At 36.8% G+C, this 18,399-nt stretch overlaps 1 pseudogene; it reads right to left on the bottom strand.

Annotated features, from left to right (window-relative positions):
* Nucleotides 1–7,051: 7,051 nt before the first annotated feature.
* Nucleotides 7,052–18,399, bottom strand: part of LOC115279442 — a 49,644-nt pseudogene continuing 38,296 nt past the window's right edge.

Raw genomic sequence — 18,399 nt, 5'->3', positions numbered from 1 at the left:
CAAAATAAAGAAATAGAAATAAAAATAAATAAACATTAGAAAAGCTGAAGGTCTTCACTTCTAGCGTCTCCTAACAAAATGCAGTGTTCGAAGCGGGCAGGGAGTGTGGGTTTGGTTCAGCCGCGTGATAACACACAGCGTGTGAACATGCTTGAGCAGGGAACACAACAGCAAGACTGAGGATTACCACTGGTAGTATAACCCTCAGACCCAGCCAGTGACAAAGGTCAGAGAATTCAGACCATGTCACTCCGTATTACAACTGGAAAAGAATTGTCTGAGCCTCCAAATCTAACAGGTTCAGGTTCAAGAAAAGGAGTCAGATGTCTGTTGGTGAAAACTAATGAGAAGAATTTTTGAGGTCCATACTCTAAAGCATCAGTGAGTTTGAGAATTTAGGACTGAATTCCACAAGCCTCCTGGTATCTGGTGTTTACTGTAGAAATCACACATCCGCTCCTACAACTCTAGAGATTGTAGATCCCTACTCCATCAGGATTCCCTCAGAAGGTAGTTCACCAACCAGCTTGGCATTCACCCCCAGTGGTGTTGTGTCATTGCACTGGGAGCCTGAGCCATTTCTGCTTAGATGCTTCCCTGACTCTAAACTTCCATGAAGACAGAAAACTAGGCTCGCTGTCCCTGAGCCTCAGGAGACCTTAGGTCCTCTAGGCTGTTCTTGCGTGGCATGGGGTTTGATTCTGAGGGGTTAGCTTCCATGCTGTTGGGTAGATAAAATAATCTGGGCATTAAGGAAAGAGCAGGGAAAATATTTTATGAATATCTTTGGCATTTCCCCTAAATTGTATATCTTATCCACTTTGACTTATAAGTCTGATGCACGATGTCTAGGAAAAAAGTCTCATAGAGTGTATCTGGGGGTGATTGTCTCCTCCCAGAGTTCCTCCAGCAGCAGAAAAGCTTGAGGTATAACATAAAGCATATATTCAGTATCCTCAGAAACAAGGCAAGTTGCATTTCAACACTGCCTTTAACATTAGCTAAAGTGCTAGAGTACAAAAATACTTTAATAATTTAATATTAAAAATACTTTAATAATTTATTATTAAAATATCATTAATCAAAATAATTTTCTCTACTATTTGTCTCAAATGAGTTCTTAACTGATAGTAAAGAGAATGTAAAAGCCATTTCTTGTCATCTCAAAATCTATTACCTGAAGTAGAAAGACAGTTTGAATTAATGTATAAAATTTTTTGAAACTGTTAGGTTAATCATGGTTGCCCGTGGCTTTATTAACCCATAATCTGATCTTATTAACATATAAATTAAAGTCTGCTCTAAATTGCTTTACCATCAAAACAGCCGTTGGGGCAAAGGAAAGAAAGTAATCTCTGAAATCAGAAGTTCTCATCTGTTCCTCCGAACATCGATTGAACCTGGTGTGGAACATAATGCAACCTTTATTTGCTTTGTTCCTTGAAAAAGTAAGAGAAAAAATAAAACATAAAACCAAAATATTTTGGGCAGCATTTTTCAAACTAATTGCATGAAATCCCTTTATGGTTAAAGTGAGGAAGCAAATAGGGAAAAACCAGATGGACAAGGGGAAGCTCAGGCTGCCACATTTTTTCCTTCTGTTGAATAATTTGTTTTGGAATATTTTGTTTGGAAAAAAAATCTATTTCTACTTTTTAAAAATCTATGTCTATTTTTAAATTTTTGCCAATTGCTGTTGGAAATCATTTTATTGTACCAAATAGAAAGACATTCAGTTTCATTGACCAAAAAGTATAACTAGATCTTTCCAAAAGTGAAGGAATTCTTTTAATGTCTTTAGAATAAATAAGCATGACTCACTTTTGAGTTTCCCAAATAAAATTGTTGAAATGGGCCTCAAAACTTTTTGTAGATTAAGGGCAATTAGTCATCTTCTCATACCTCCTCTTTGGGGAGCAGGTGGAGAAACACTGCGGTGGGTAAAAAAGGCACTTTTCCAAATTGCATCTTCCCTCTAGACACAGCTGGTCATGAACATGTCAGTAGGAGCAGTGATTTCAAGTGAAATATATCACAGACCAGGGATTTTTGCTTCAAGTCAAAGTTTCCACAAACACCATAGAGAAACATGAGATAAATCTACAAATCATTTATTTGAAGATTTGAAAGAGCTTTAAGGTTATGAAGACAAGACAGACTAGACTATGGAAAAGGAGGAACTGTCCAAATATAAGATGAGACAGCATTACCAGTGCCAGCTCCTGGGCTAAACCGCAAGGATCAAGAGCTGGCCCAGGAAAAGGACCATTGCTAGAGAGAAGCCAAACCATCCAATTTTTTGAGGTTATGTGGCTGGGTGTGAAAACTTCAAGAACCCCGCCACAGCAGTGGGTCTCACCACAAAGCATCACTGCACTTGAAACTGCACAGAGATCTTCACTGCTGGCCAGAAAACTTCAAAGAATCTGAAACGAGCCTCCTGGGTTCTCTTGATGGTCAGAAAACAGACTTCACACAAGCATTACCTGAGACAGAGCAGGCAAATGACAGTATAACAGAGCAGGTGAAATTCCTTTCACCAAGAGGAATTTAATGATTCTGGGTGCAGCTAAAAGATTCTTGGTTCCTAGAGCAAGTAACACCTGAAGGACAGAAAAGAGCAAGGATTCTGATATTCCTCTGGGCTGGAGAGAGAAACTCAGATGCTTAAGGAGACACAAAAGTAGCCAATTTTCCACTCAAGACAATTGGAAAATTAAAGACTTTGTAGAACAGAAACATAAAGAGCTAACATAAACTTCTCTGAAACGAAGAACAGTTTCTTCTATAGTCCTTTTAAGCTCAGGAGACAAAAACTTGACAAACTCCTAGCTAAAAGACTTGGAAATCTACATTCTAGAATCAAGAATTGTTGAAGACAGAGTTTTAGCAAAACTGCTAGTGTCCGCCTCTAACCAATCGAAAATTTGATTGAGGTGATCTGCCCCAGGCTAGGCCTATAGAAGAAGAAAGAGGCATACATTAGTTACCTGAAATACCTGTGGATATTACACACAGTCTAGGATATAAAAAAAAGAAATGATCTGAGTATTAAAGTTAGCAAATAAGATGTTTATAATTAATATCATCAGGAAAATAAAAAAGGACACACAATATAAAAAATTTAATCACATAATTTGAATCTATTAAAACATCTAGACATTAAAAATATTATATTTGAAATTGATTTTGCTAACAGATGGATTTAATTACATATTGAACTTACCAGACTCTTATTTCTAAGAAGAATAAATCTATAATCATAGTGGGATCTTTCACAAAACTAATACAAAGAACAGAAAAAAGTATTATTAAGTAAATAGAAAGTATAAGTAACACAATAAAGATATAGAATTACTGAAAACAAAGAAAAAGATAAAATGTTAATATCAACCAGAGAGGAAAGATACATTATATACAGAGAAACAATGATACATGTTTTAGCTGACTTTTCAGCAGAAACTGTAAAGGCAGGCAAGGAGTAACATCTTTAAAATATTGAAGAAAAGAAACTATCTGAAGAAAAGAAAGTATCTGAATTCTATATCCGATACAAATGCACTTCAAATGTGAGGGTTAAATAAAGACATTTTCTTATAACAAAACTGAGATGTCTTTTCCATGAACCTACACTACAAAAAAATTCTAAAAGATGTTTTTTAGGGTTGAAGGAAATGGATTTACAGGAAGAAAAAGAAAGATCACAAGAACTAATAAAAATTGGTTAAGTGTCAAAGATATGGATTTTCCCCTTTCTTTCTAATTTTCTTAAAGGATATCTGACTACTGAAAGCATAAAACAATAGCATTGTATGCTGCTAGTTATAAGTGTGCTGCGGTACAGGCATGCCTCATTTTATTGCACTTTACTTTCTTCCACTTCAGTTTTATTGTGTGTTTTACACATTGAAGTTTTTTTTTTTAAATATAATGTTTTTATTTATTTTTGAGGGAAAGAGACTCAGAGCACAAACTGGGGAGGGGCAGAGAGAGAGAAGACACAGAATCCAAGCAGGCTTCAGGCTCTGAGTTGTCAGCACAGAGCCAGATGAGGGGCTGAAACCCACGAACATTGAGACCATGACTTGAGCTGAAGTCAGAAGCTCAACCAACTGAGCCACACAGTTGCCCCCACATTGAAAGCTGTTTTGGCAAACCTGCAATGAGCAAGTCTATCAGCACCATTTTACAAGAGCATTTGCTCACTTATATGTCTCTCTGTTACATTTTGGTAATTCTCACAATTTTTCACTACTTCTTATGGACGCTACTTCTTATGGACAAGAGGCTACTTCTTATGGATGAGGAAAGAAAGTGGTTTCCTGTGATAGAATCCACTCCTGGTGAAGATTGTGTGAACATTGTTGAAATGACAACAAATGACTTAGAATATTCTGCAAACAGTTGATAGAGCTCCAATCTTGAAAGTTATACTGTGGGTGAAATTTTTTCAAACAACAGCACATTCTATAGAGAAATCATTCATGAAAAGAATAGTCAATTGATGTGGAAAATTTCAGTGTTATTTTTTAAAATCGCTCCACTCACCCCAAGCTTCAGCAACCACCACCCAATCAGTCAGAGACCATCAACATGGAGACAGGCCTCTACCAGCAAAAAGATCACATTTCCCTGACCGTTCATGTTCATATGGTGGTTAGCATTTTTTTAGTAATAAAGTATTTTTCAGTTTAGGTATGTGCATTTTTTATTTAGACATAGTGCTATTACACACTTGCTGGGCGACAGTATAGTGTAAACATAACTTTTATATGTCTTGGGAAACACAAAAATCATTTGACTTTCTTTATTGCAATATCCACTTTATTGTGATGCTCTAGAATCAAACCCACGATTGTCCAAGGTATGCCTGTTAAAGATTTGGCCAGTAGCAGACAGTATGAGGAATGGGTAAAACGAGTACATTACTGGAAAATTGTAATGGATGGTAACTGGAAGTATCAGTTGTGGAATCTGGGGTGTGAAGAGGTAACACAGGGTAGGCTGTGGAAGGGTGAGGATGCAGTTTGCAGTAGGTCTATCTCCAGAGCGAAGACCACTAGCCACCTGGTCTGTAAACACCGTAGAATTAGCAAAACACAGGTGCTTCTGAGGTAAGAAAGTTCTCTTTCAGATATGCTTGTATGGGAGGCAAACTCATTTCTGAGTGTAAGCATGATATCAACATTGATACCTCCCTACGGAACAGAAAGTACTTTTTTGACTATCATTGATGATGTAGTGCACAAAGACTGTATCACAAACCTGATTATAGGCTGACTATGCTGTCTGGGGTGGATGGTTGCTGATGTTGGTCAATTTGAAGATCATCTCTCGAAGAACAGGCTGATCTGTGAGCATGCTTTCCTGGATTCCACAACTTTATATATATATATACATACAAGTAAATTGTTATGAAACTCAGAACCTACTTTAAGAAAATTGGTGACAGGGCGCCTGGGTGGCTCAGTCGGTAAAGCATCTGACTTGGGCTCAAGTCATGGTCTCACGGCCCAGGAGTTCCAAGCCCTGCATCTGGCTGGGTGCTGACAGCTCAGAGCCCTCTCGCTCTGCCCTTCGACTCCCACACTCTCAAAAATAAATAAAACATTAATTTTTTAAAAAAGGAAATTGGTGACAACTTTGACACAGTAGAATCTGTGCCAATTTCAGACAGAAATGGTAAAAACATGCTTACGTGAAAGCTAACATGCTTGGGTTTAAAGAATGAAGTCACCGGTAAGGGGACCACACCTGTGGATCCAGTGTGTGCCCAGCTCTCTGCGGCTGCCGGCCGCTGGGGGTCCCACGGCCAGCCCCTGGATCGGCCTGTCCCAATACCTGCCAAAGTGATGGCGTCAGATGCGCCTCTGCGCCCAGCGGAGCCACGTCTGTGGAAACTTCTCATATCAGAGCGAGAATGAAAAGGCAGCTCGTCACACACGTGTTCGTAAATATTTCTCAAGCTGCGATGAGTCAGCTGTTCACAATATCTAAATATAAAGTCCTGCACCTAATGTCTGTGTTTCTGCACCTAATGTCTGTGTTTAACGTTTTTGATTGAAATTTGTTGCTCAAAATTGGTAACATTTATCGGTTAATATTACTCTTTTCCACTTTAAATGCATACAGCACGTTAGAACACTTTTTAATGTAAGGATTTTAACAGGGGCTGGTTATTGGAGGTGACCACAGTTAAAACTGGCAAACTCACTGTATTTGCTTACTTTTATTTTTAATGTTTTTGAAATTATTTATTATTAAAATCATTTATGTTTAGTAATAATACTTAAACAATTTATTAAATTGTTATTAATATGTATAAAATAGAAATATTAGGAATATTTATAATTGTTATTGTGATTATTAAAATTATTTATTTTGAGAGAGAGAAAGGGGGGAGGAATGAGAGAGAGCGAGTCCTGGCGAGACCCACACTGTCAGCACAGAGCCCAGTGTGAGGTCTCACAAACTGTGAGGTCATGATCTGAGCTGAAACTCAGTCTAATGCTTAGCCAGCTGAGCCACCCAGGCTCCCCTTGTGAACACAGAATTCTTGCTATTGCTGTAAAATAGCCATCTACTAAGTGATGCTTCTAAGATGTCATTATCATTAGCCTCTGCACTTGGGACATTATCGGATAAAATTTTAAGAGTATTTCTTTTATTATTTATTTATTTATTTATTTATTTTTATTTTTTAATGTTTTATTTATTTTTGATGCAGAGAGAGACAGAGCATGAGTGGGGGAGGGGCAGAGAGAGAAGGAGACACAGAACCAGAAGCAGGCTCCAGGCTCTGAGCTGGCTGTCAGCACAGAGCCTGATGCAGGGCTTGAACCCATGAACGTGAGATCTGACCTGAGCCGAAGTCGGAGGCTTAACCGACTGAGCCACCCAGGCGCCCCAAGAGTATTTCTTTTAATAGAGCTCGCTGCTCCCACCAATCACAATGATAAGTTCTATCAACAAAACTTATATTTCAAACTTTTACTGGTAACTAGTACTATAAATATCTTATAATTCCTAGAAATTTCAAGAGAAATAAAGCTCAGTCTACATCATCCCACTTACTGATAAAGCTGACATTATACAACATAAGATTAAGAATAAGCCATTTCTCTACTTTTACCAATTTTATTTTCAAGAATTTTGACTTTGGACTCAAAGACCTGGCTTTATCTTTCAATACAATTTCTCTTCGAATTCCGTTCTGTTTGGAAAATTACATAATAATTCAGGACTTTCATTACTGGTCTATAAAGTGGGGACTTGAATACTTAGTACAGAGCTTGACTAATACATGTGATGACCCCTTGAGTGTCGTGGTCTCCGACAGACCGTAAAGTAACGAGAGTCATGAGAGGACATGCTTGAACCACCCTGACTCTGCTCTTACTAAGGGCATGGCCTAAGAGTCACTTAATAGTATCTCACTTTACTTATCTGTGCCGTGGTGAAAATGATAGCACTTTCTCACTGATGTTTTTCTGAGAATGAATAGAAAATATATACATAAAACCCTTTTAGATTATTTGGAAGACGACTAGTCTATAAACACTAGCCATCATGGCACTACTAGCTAAACAAAGGCAAGTGTAGTTCTTTTTTCCTTATCAAAGCAATGTGCTATATATCTGCCACATACTATAGAGAATAACACAGTAAAAGAAGACATATCCTTCTTCCTCAAACAATGAGTGACATTTTAAACGCTTTTTCTTAAACATCAGTTGAACTTATCCATGTATTACATTATTGTGTATAGGAGAAAACCCCTAGTTCTAAAACTGTAAATATAAAATTTTAAACATGGTATTTAAGGCTCATACACATCAGTTTGTACAACTGCCTGCCATGGAGTCCATCAATAAGTTGGCTAAATATTTTACATCACAATTTAAGAACATATAAATGATTTTCTTGCTAGTAAGAGTTGTAAGGTTAAAATTGGAGTAGTGAAAAAGCCACAAAATGGAGAGACCGGGAAAAGAGATCAGAGCACCCTTTATTTCAGGGTCAGAAATAAATGTAAAAGGCTTTTATTGGAAGCACTCTCTGGCGAGGTTCCCTGGTCCGGTCAGGGTGGGCCAGGGAAGTCCACAGGAGAACAAAGGACTAAGCCTTTTATGGGACAGCAGCCTCCGATGTTTCCAGGGGCAGAGAACCCTCCGGAAGGCGGAGAGATGCTGCCCAGATTACTTGCCAAAAGCAAAAGTCAATTGACTTTTATTCCCATATAATATAATTAGTCACACAGACCTATGGAGGTTTTCCATACTTTTCTTTTTATAAAACTTACTAAAAATATAAATTTATTTGTTTATCTTAATTTAATCATAACCTAGAGAAAATGAGGCTAAAGTGGCTATCTTGGAAAGGATTTAGAGTGATATTTACTCATTTTCTGAATAACACAATAATAAGAATTCATTTCAAACCAGACTTTACAAAGCTGTTACTTCTTTTTTTTAATACATGTTATCCTTTTGAAATATATTTTCCTCATCATACAAACCAGAAATATTAAATTGTAACAGATATTGACATTAACATTCCAACTCAGGTGATCAGTATTTAAAGATTTGGGTGATGTCAGCAATTATACATAAATATCTCTCCCATTTTACAGATTATCTTAGGAAATTGCTTCATTAATAAACTCATACCTGCCTGAATTTTCCTTTAGGAAATTATCTCCAGACCTATAGAAAAATATGTGAATATTCTAAATAAGAGTAGTTTTTCATATTTTGTGAGTGATTATGCTTTTCAAAAGATTTGCTTCAGAAGAAACTTGGTATCTTAGCTTAATAATCAAAATAAATGTATACAATTATCAAATAGAACACTGCGTTCTTTGTGTACCATATCGGGGCCTGAAGGCAAGCTTGTATGTGATGTTAGTAAAATTATTTTATTGTTGCCTCTAACAAGTATATATTTACTGCCTTCAATATGCTGAATAGTATTTGGTGTGGAATATGCATTGGAGAAAAAAAGCAGGCATATTGTGGCCTTCACTGAGTTCATTGCCAAGTGGGAGAATGAACTATTTAACAAATTAATCATGCAACAACATTATATGTTTACAAAATGAGATCATTGCTATGAAATTCAATTTAGACTGGAAAATAAGTAAGGTGCTCTTAGAAGATATAACATATAGTTTGAAAGAAGAAAATAATGATGAAACTTCATTTTGTGTGAATGAAGTGAAAAAAATAGGACATGTGGAATCCCAAGGTAAGAAAGAGCTTGTTATAGTCCGTGAAGTTCACAACAGTAACTAGCTGATGAGACACATGTGATCAATCACAACTCCAGCATCATGATAGATAGAGTGAACATTTACTCGATTCATTGAGGAGTCCACACTATTGTAAATGTCCATTCACCACAGTCACAAATTTAAAGAAATATTTATTTTTAAGCATTTATTTAGGTACATATATTTTTATATGAAATTGAAAAAATTATAATTCAACTCTACCCACTAATATATATATAAGCTCTATAAGATGAATTGAACTGCAGAAAAATACTTTGAAAAATTATAAATAGTCTTTCTCAAGGGAACTTTGTTTCTCTCCCTGAAACTGTCTCAAAAGATAGATAAATATATATATGCAAACAAGCATATCTACTCATATAATTATATAAATTATGTATGCACACATTTGTGTACATGTATGTATGTTTATATATATGTGTTAGAGTTATACTATATGGCAAGAGAGTATAAAGAAGTGTTTTGATTTTAACCTTTAAATTTTTAACATAATAAATTGCTTAAGATATTATGCAAGTGTGAATATATTTTTATTTTAATGATTGCAAGGTAGCTTATTACATAGATACACTTAATGTATATAGTTGTTTAGTGAACAAATCCTCTTACTTTGAAATTGAGTTGTTTTACATTTATAGTGTAAAAACGGTACTGTGATAAACACCTCTCCCTCCCTTTCTATCTATCTATTTATCTATTTATTCACCCATCTGTCCACAACTGCATAAAATTTCTGGAGGATGATTCTTAAAGCAGAATTGGTTAATCAAGAAAATTTTTATTTTTAAAGTTTTTTATAAATATTGCCAAATTTCCCACAAATATTTTGATGATGCATGCTCTCTTTTTCAATGAATGAAAATACCCATTTTTTAAATCCTTCACAAACACTTTTTTTTCAACACATGATAATTTAACTTTAAAGTAAACAACCTATTGAATATACATGGCACAGTTACACATAATATAGAGATCCAAACTATTTTGATATTAGCACCAAGGTAAAGTGTATTTAGCTTTTAAGCTATAATTATATGTGGAGATAATCCCACAATAAAACTTGGCAAATTATATAGGCATAGAACTAGTTAAGAGGAGAAGGTACTAGGAATAGTTGCCAAGATTCTTTTTGATCTGATATTACAAACCATGTTTCATTTTGAAAAAAAATGTTATTATAATAAAGAGAAAATCTCAGTCATCAAATGTGTGTTCTATCAGTCGAGAAAACATTGTTCCAAATTCTATTGAAGAATTCAATATTAATTTTAATGTGTTATCTCCATAACTTTTTAAATATTCCTTTATCAGAATTTTAAATATCTAAGCAGAAACAGATAAATTGGAATATGATAAACATCCAGCCATCTGTACCACAATTTACATATTAGGATATATAAATATATTAGTTTACATTCTGGCTTCTAGCTATACCTAAAATATTTTGTGACATTCTCAGTCTAGAAATTTCTTTCCACCTAATTGACCTTAGTTCAGATTTTGTGCACATGCATATCATATACATATATTCACACGTGGTCTTACACATATGCACGTTTAATTTGTACTTTTTAAATTTTGGCTTAAAATGTGCCCATATAATGTTATGGGCATTGTGTACTCCCAAAATCCATACATTGAAGTCCTAACCCCTAATACCTCAGAATTTGAAGACAAGGTCTTCAAAGACTTACTAATATTAAAATTCTCATTAGAGTGAGTCTTAATCCAATATGGCTGGTGTCCTTATAAGAGGAGATTAAGAAAGAGACACACTCAGAGAGAATGTCATGTGAAAACATGGAGGAAAAGACCTTCTACATACCAAGAATGGAGAAAGAAGACATCAGTCTTACTGGTACCTTGATCTTGGACTTCTAGTTTCCAGAAGTGTGAAAAAATGTATTTCCTTTGTTTAAGTCACCAGTTTTTGGTACATTATTATGGTAGCCCAAGCAAATAAATGCACATTTCATTTCTTTAAGAAACTACATAAAGAAAATAAAAACCTGAAGAATCTACAATAAGAAGTGAAGTAATTAGATGCAAAAATTATTCAAGAGTTGACATCAACACATTAGTAGTATTTATATAGTAGTTCTATTTAATTCACCAAAATGTGCATATACATTTTATGTATTTATACACTCATTGTCCATAAACAATTCCAGTTATAATGGATTTTTCCCTTAATCACCATTTTCAATTTGCTTTATTGCTAAACATGATACAAAATTAAATAGACTATCTGGCAATTACCTGTCTCTATATTAACTTCCAAATCCACTTATATATGTATCCACTTATATTAATATATCTCCAAAGAGCTGAATATGTGTAAGCCTATATATCTCATATATATATATATATATATATATATATATATATATATATATATATATGTTATTATAATACTGATGATTTTGGATCATTACTGCATTCAACATATTTACACAACTGAGTTCCTCTGAAAGATGAATATGTAACAATTATGTAATTGGTGATATTATTCTGACCAACCTGAATACGGGCAGGAAACACAAGTTGAAAGAATAAAGCACAACACAATGATAACATGGCTGGTTTCCACATGAATGTGTTGAGTTGGGTGATACTGCTCCTTTCAAACATGTTTCAGTGTGAGCCCCTTTGATTTATCCTTTGGAGTTCATTGCACTTCTTTAATTTTTATGTCCCTTTCCTTCCTTGAATTTAGGAAGTTTTCAGTCATTATCTCTTTAGATAGGCCCTCCTCTCCTTTCTCTCTTTTCTCCATCTGTAACTCCCATCAAGAATATAGTGATTTGTTTGCTCATAAGCCCCTTAGGCTCTCTTCAATTGTCTTTATTCTTTTCTTTTTGTTCCTCCTAATGAAGAATTTCAAGTGATCTTTATTTTTAAGCTTGTTGTGTCTTCTGCTTAATGAAGTCAGCTATGCCTAGTAAATGTTTCAGTTTAGTCACTGTGTGTGTCTCCGAATCATATCATGCTGCTTCAGGGTAGAGGAGTGGGCCATAGCTGGCAAGCACAACATGCTTTCTTACCTACTTTGATGTGGCTTTTGGTTCTGTGCTTGCCTGAAGTGCTGCACATTCTATCCTGTTTTATTGGAAATGTCATAAAGACAATTTGCCCTATATATTGTTAGTAATTGCTTCTCTGTGGGGGTACCAGAGGCTGGGCTTCTATTTTATCATCTTACTGATGTCCCTCTCAGGTCATTTTGTTTTTTAAACATCAAGTCTTAACTATAAGACATTGACAAAAGTAATTTAAAAAGATATAACAAAATTAAAAGATATTTTGGGCCCATAGATCAGACGAATGAATATTGTTAGAATGTCCATAACATGCAAAATAGTCTACAAATTCAATAGAATGTCTACCAAAATTCCAAAGGCATTTTCACAGAAATGACAAAGTAATAGTTCTAAAATTTGTGTGGAACCACTGACGGCTTCAAATAGCCAAAACAATCTTGATAAAAAACAAAGGTGGAGGTATCATTCTCTCTGATTTCAAACTATGCTACAAAGCTATAATAATCAAAACAGTATGATATTGGCCTTAAATACAGTTCAAGAAGACAGAATTGAGACCCCCAAAATAAACTCACACATATGGGAATTATAATTCATGACAAGGGAGCCAGGAATGTACAATGGAGAAAAACCAGTCTTCGATAAATGGTGCCAGGAAAACTGGACAGCCAAATGAAAAATAACGAAACCAGAGCACTCTCTCTCATCATGCACAAAAGGTAACTCAAAATAGATAATAGACTTGAATGTAAAACCATAAAAATCCTGGAAAAAAATTGTAGGCAATAAGCTCTTTGTGTCAGTCTTAGTGATGTGTTTTTGGATCTGACCTCAAAACAAAGTGAAACAAAGGCAAAAATAAACATAGGGGGCTATGTCAACCTAAAAGTATTTTGGCAATAGTGAAGGAAATGATCACCCAAATTAAAAGATTACTTACAGAATTAGAAAAGTTACTTGTAAACCATATATATAATAAGGACTTAGTATCCAAAATATATAGAAAGCTCACAAGGAAAACCCAATAATAAAAAAAATCAAACCACATAATTTAAAGACAGGCAGAGGATCTGGATAGAGATTTTTCCAAAAGAAGACATATAGGTGGCCAACAGGCACACCAAAAGCTATTCACTATAGCTAAATATCAGGGAAATGAAAATCAAAATCCTAACGCAACATTACTTTACAAGTGTTAGGACTGCTATATTCTAAAAGGTAAGAAATAACAAGAATTGGTGAGGGTGTAGAGAAAACGGAACCCCATCGGTAGGGTTGGTGGGAATGTAAATAGGTGAATCCATTAAGGAAACCAGTACAAAATTTCTTCAAAAAATAAATAAGACAAATGTTGTACAATCCACCATTTTCATTTCTGATTGTTTATCCAAAGAATATAAAAATACTAATTTAAATCATATATGCACCCTTAACTTTCATTTGGAGCATTCTTTACAATAGCGAAAATTTGGAAAAATTTAAGTGTTTTTGATGAATTATGTATAAAGAGAAGGTGGTATATAAAATGGAATACTACTCAGTCACAAAGACAAATAAAATCTTACCATTTGCAACAACATGGACACACAGGTACGATGCCAAGTGATGTAAGTCAGACAGCGAATGACAATACCATATTATTTCACTCACATTTGGAATCTAAAATCAAAACAAAACAAAAGAACAAATAATACAAAAACAAACTCACAAAGAGAAAGACTGAGGAAAACTAGAGGAGAGGGGGTTGGGGATGGATAAAAAATGAATATGGGTGAAGTGAGTCAATTCTATGCTGATGGATAGTAATTAGATTTTTGGTGCTGATGATCACTTTGTAGTGTATATAGATGTCAAATTATAACATTGTATACCCGAAACTTATATAATGCTATCTACCAATTTTACCTTCATGAAAACCAAAACTTAAACATCAGTGGTTATGTCTAAAAGGAACTAAGCAACATACCTTATGTAGTAGATCTGAAAAGGAAGAAAGAAAAAATAAACATACATCTGTTATAACTTATGTGTAAAACTGTCTTGAGAAGTGTTGCTAAATTCACTTGTACCTTATAAATAATTAGAAAACCAAAAAAAGGTGAAAAAAGATAAACATAAAATACCCACTTCTGGTAAAAGTCAAGTCTTATAATATTAACTATATAATCAATATTTTGTAACTATAATGAATTTAATGAATTTGGGATATATGTCACAGAGAAAAGTCACATCATTTTAGAAGCAGAAGAAAGCCTAGGTCACATCAAATCCAATTTTGTTTCATCAATGATAAAGAAACCTATTTCAAAAGAATGAAGTGAAAGTGCCAGATATGTCCAAGGCTGGTGGTGATATTTTGACAATTCTGCAAACCCACAATTCCAGAATCATAAAACTGTCAACATTAAAGCATACAGATTAGTTTGCTCCTCTATTCAAATGAAGTTTATATGAAATTATACCTTTGATTCACTAAAATGTAGAGATTTTTAAAAACTGTTGATAGCTTCACATTTGAAGTTTTACAAAATAAAACTTTAAGGGTGGCATTTTGTAATTGTAAAAGTTACCTTCTTAAAGGCCTTTTTAAGTCATATATTTAAAAATATGTTTTGGAGAGGGGCAAGATGGCAGAGAACTAGGGAGCTCTGTAATTTTCGCTGGTCCTCATCTATCAAACTAAGAAGGACTGAAGCCACAGAACTCTGATCTGCAAGAGTGGGAGGAAAAGACACAGAGTCCACAGAGAGGACAGCCTCATATGTGTGTGAGTGTGTGCGAACTGGGGAAGATAAAAACAGGCTAGGACCTGGGGGCTTGGAGGGGAGGAAGCCCCCCACCTCCACCAACACAGAGCCACGGAGAGTGCACAGAGCCACGGAGAGATGAGGGGAAAAGAGAGAGAGACTGAAAACGCTCCTAGAGCTGTTTCTAAAGAAGAGAAACACCTCGGCCCAGGTCGGAGAAGGATCCTGTTATCCTATGTATAACCACAGGGTGCAGAGAGAGACATCCTTTCTCTGTCTAGCGCGTATTCCTTGGGCTCAATGCCCCAGTCCCAGGCTGGGCCGGGAAAAACTGCTCCCCATTTCTCCCTACTAGATTCCAGCCTAGGAAGCCACTCACCTGCAGGACTACATCTCATCATTAAAGTACATGGACTAAGATTTGGAAAAGAGGCAGGGCTTGGAAAATACAACCTGGCACACCCATGGCACAGGGATATCAGACTCAAAAGAGTGGGTTGCTACACTTGGTTCTAGGAGTGACTGGGGGGCCTCCATTCTTCACCCCACAACTACAAAGGCAGGACGTACGGGAGCAGCCTGTGGAACCACAGAGGAGGCTAGACCCACCTACCTACACCGAACCATGCCCATTCACCCTGGAGAGCTGCCTTCCCCCCTTGTGTTTCCTCCTTTTTCCCCAGAGCCCAGGAAAGACCAACACTGATGCATTGCCATGATGAAATCAATTCTTGCTATTCAGATATATTTTCCCTTATCTCATTCTTATCTCTCCTCTCCTCTGCACAGGGCAAGCAGGATATTGGTTTGCCTAAAAGTCATACTTAATCCATTCTTTTGATGCTACCTTCCTTTCTTTCTCTCTCTGGAATAATCAGACTATATAGCTTCTTCTGTTTTTTTTTTTTTCCTCCTCACCTCCTACCATATTCTATTCTTTCTTTCACTGAATTAAGCATTTTAGTCTCTTTGCCTTGTCGACGTTCAATTTCACTTTCTCCACACCCGTCACTTTTCTTTGTGATATTTTTCCACAGCACTGCCTCCTCCCTATTCTTTATTTGTAGCTGGGATTTCTGGTTTTATGCTTTTAGACTGTCAGTTGTCTTTTGTTGTTTTTGTCCCCCCCGCCCCTTTTTTTCATTTCTTTTTTTCTCTTTCCCTTTTTGGTTTGTTTGTTTGCTTCATTTGTCTATGTGTTTGTGAGCTTTTGTTCCCTGTGTGTTTGTCTGTCTGGTTTTCTTTCCAAGGCTACCTCAAGAAACAAACTAAAATACAAATGGTGGAGAGTCCCAACTATCACTGAGTAGGGAAATAAAATAACCAAAGGCCAAACAGGAGAAACCAAGAGACAACATTAAAAGAACACCTCCTGAATGGACAGGCCCTGGACAGTCAATGAGTCTCCCTTAATAGAGCAGTACTCACAGGTGCAGGGTGCATAACAAGCTTTTAAAACTGACAAGAGACAGAAAGCTAGCCAAAATGATGAAAAAGAAGAACTCTCTTCTAAAGAATTTCCAAGAAGAAGTCACAGCCACAGAACTGCTCAAAACAGATATAAGCAACATAACAGAGCAAGAATTTAGAAGAATTGGCATAATATTAATCGCTGGGCTTGAAAAAAGAATGGAGGACATCAGAGAAGCTGTTGGTAACAAACACTAGGGACCTTAAAAATAGCTTTGACTAGGTTAAAAATGCTATAAATGAGGTGCATAATAAAATGGAGGCAGACACTGCATAGGTTGAAAAGGTAGAGAGGAGAATAGATGAATTAGAAGACACAATGTTAGAAAAAGAGGAAGCTGAGAAAATGATCCAGGAGCACAAAAGGAGAATTCAAGAACTGAGCAATACAATCAAACAGAACAATATCCACATCACAGGAATTCGTGAAGAAGAAGAAAGAGAAAAAAAATCCTGAAGAGGTGCTTGATCAAATTATAACTGAGAACTTCCCCAATCTGAGGGAGGAAATAGACATTGAAATCCAAGAGGCACAGAGAACTCCTTCAGACATAATTTGAATCAACTTTCCGCACTACTTATCATACTGAAACTGGAAAAATATAAAGATAAAGAGAGAATGCTAAAAGCAGCTAAGGATAAAAGGGCCCTCACATACAAAAAGAAACCTGTCAGAGTGGTTACAGACCTATCTAACGAAACTTGGCAGGCCAGAAAGGAATGACAGGATATCTTCAATATGATGAAGAGAAAAAATATGCAGCCAAGAATTCTTTATCCAGCAAGCCTGTCATTCAAAATAGAAGAAGAGAGGAGGGAGCCAAGATGGCGGAGAGGAAGGGAGCTCTGTAAACTCCCTCCGCACCGTTTTTCCAACTGAGAAGGATATTAGGTTCATCTGAGAGAGTGGAAGGAGAAAATACGAAATCCAGAAGGAATAGAACCTCAAGGATACCTGAGTGAGTGGGGGCGAACAGGGGAGATCCGAGGACGGGCCAGCCCGGGACGGGCAGGGGAGGTAAGATCCCCAGCCCAACGTGGCGCAAGTGTGCAGCACCCGAGAGACAAAGGGAAGAGACAGTCGGAACACGCTCATAGAACTGTCTCCAGGGAAGAGGTATAGAATGCTTGGCTGCGCTTGGAGACAGAAACCCACTCCATAGATAACTGCTGGGTAGCGGGGAGCAAGAGAAGGAATAGCCCCCAGCCCTAAGCCATCTCTGCGGGGAATCAGAGGCATCTGTGGCTGTGAGAAGCAGCTGCGCTGGGGAGGCACGCTCCCCAGCGGGAAGCAGCCGGAGCTGAGACTGCACCAGGCACGAGCAATTCGAACTTGGTTTTGGGAACGGGACCACGGACCGCATTTTCACGGCGCACCTCACCCCCTGCACAGACTGCGCGAATCCTGGGTCCCCACAGGGAAGAAATAAGGCGCACACCGAAGTGACCCTCAACAAAGAGTCGGTGGCGGGTGGAGGCCCGGGCGCGCGCTTAGAATGTAGGAGCTCCCAGCACATTTCCAGGAGCGCACAGCGTCTTGAGCAAAGCTATCAGAAACTAAGAGAGTCTCGGTTTTTTGCTTTTTGCTTTTTTCCTTTCCCCCATTGCAATCGCTATCCTGACTGGGGGTGGGGACTCTGCAATTGAGTCTGTGAAGGTGCGCACTTCACCTCCTGCTGCTCATTTCGCCTCAGGCAGGGGCGGAGCCTCTGAGAGCAGACTCCAAGACTTACCCCATCAAACCAAGCCTATCCACCAGAGGGAGCTGCTGCTTGCTTTTTTTTTTTTTTTTTAATTCCTTCGGGTTGTTATTTTTTTCTTTTTTTTTCGTTTTGTTTTTTTTTTTTTT

The sequence above is a fragment of the Suricata suricatta genome, chromosome 15, assembly GCF_006229205.1.
Source record: "Suricata suricatta isolate VVHF042 chromosome 15, meerkat_22Aug2017_6uvM2_HiC, whole genome shotgun sequence".
Classification (NCBI taxonomy): Eukaryota; Metazoa; Chordata; class Mammalia; order Carnivora; family Herpestidae; genus Suricata; species Suricata suricatta.
This window is presented reverse-complemented; position numbering and strand designations above follow the sequence as displayed.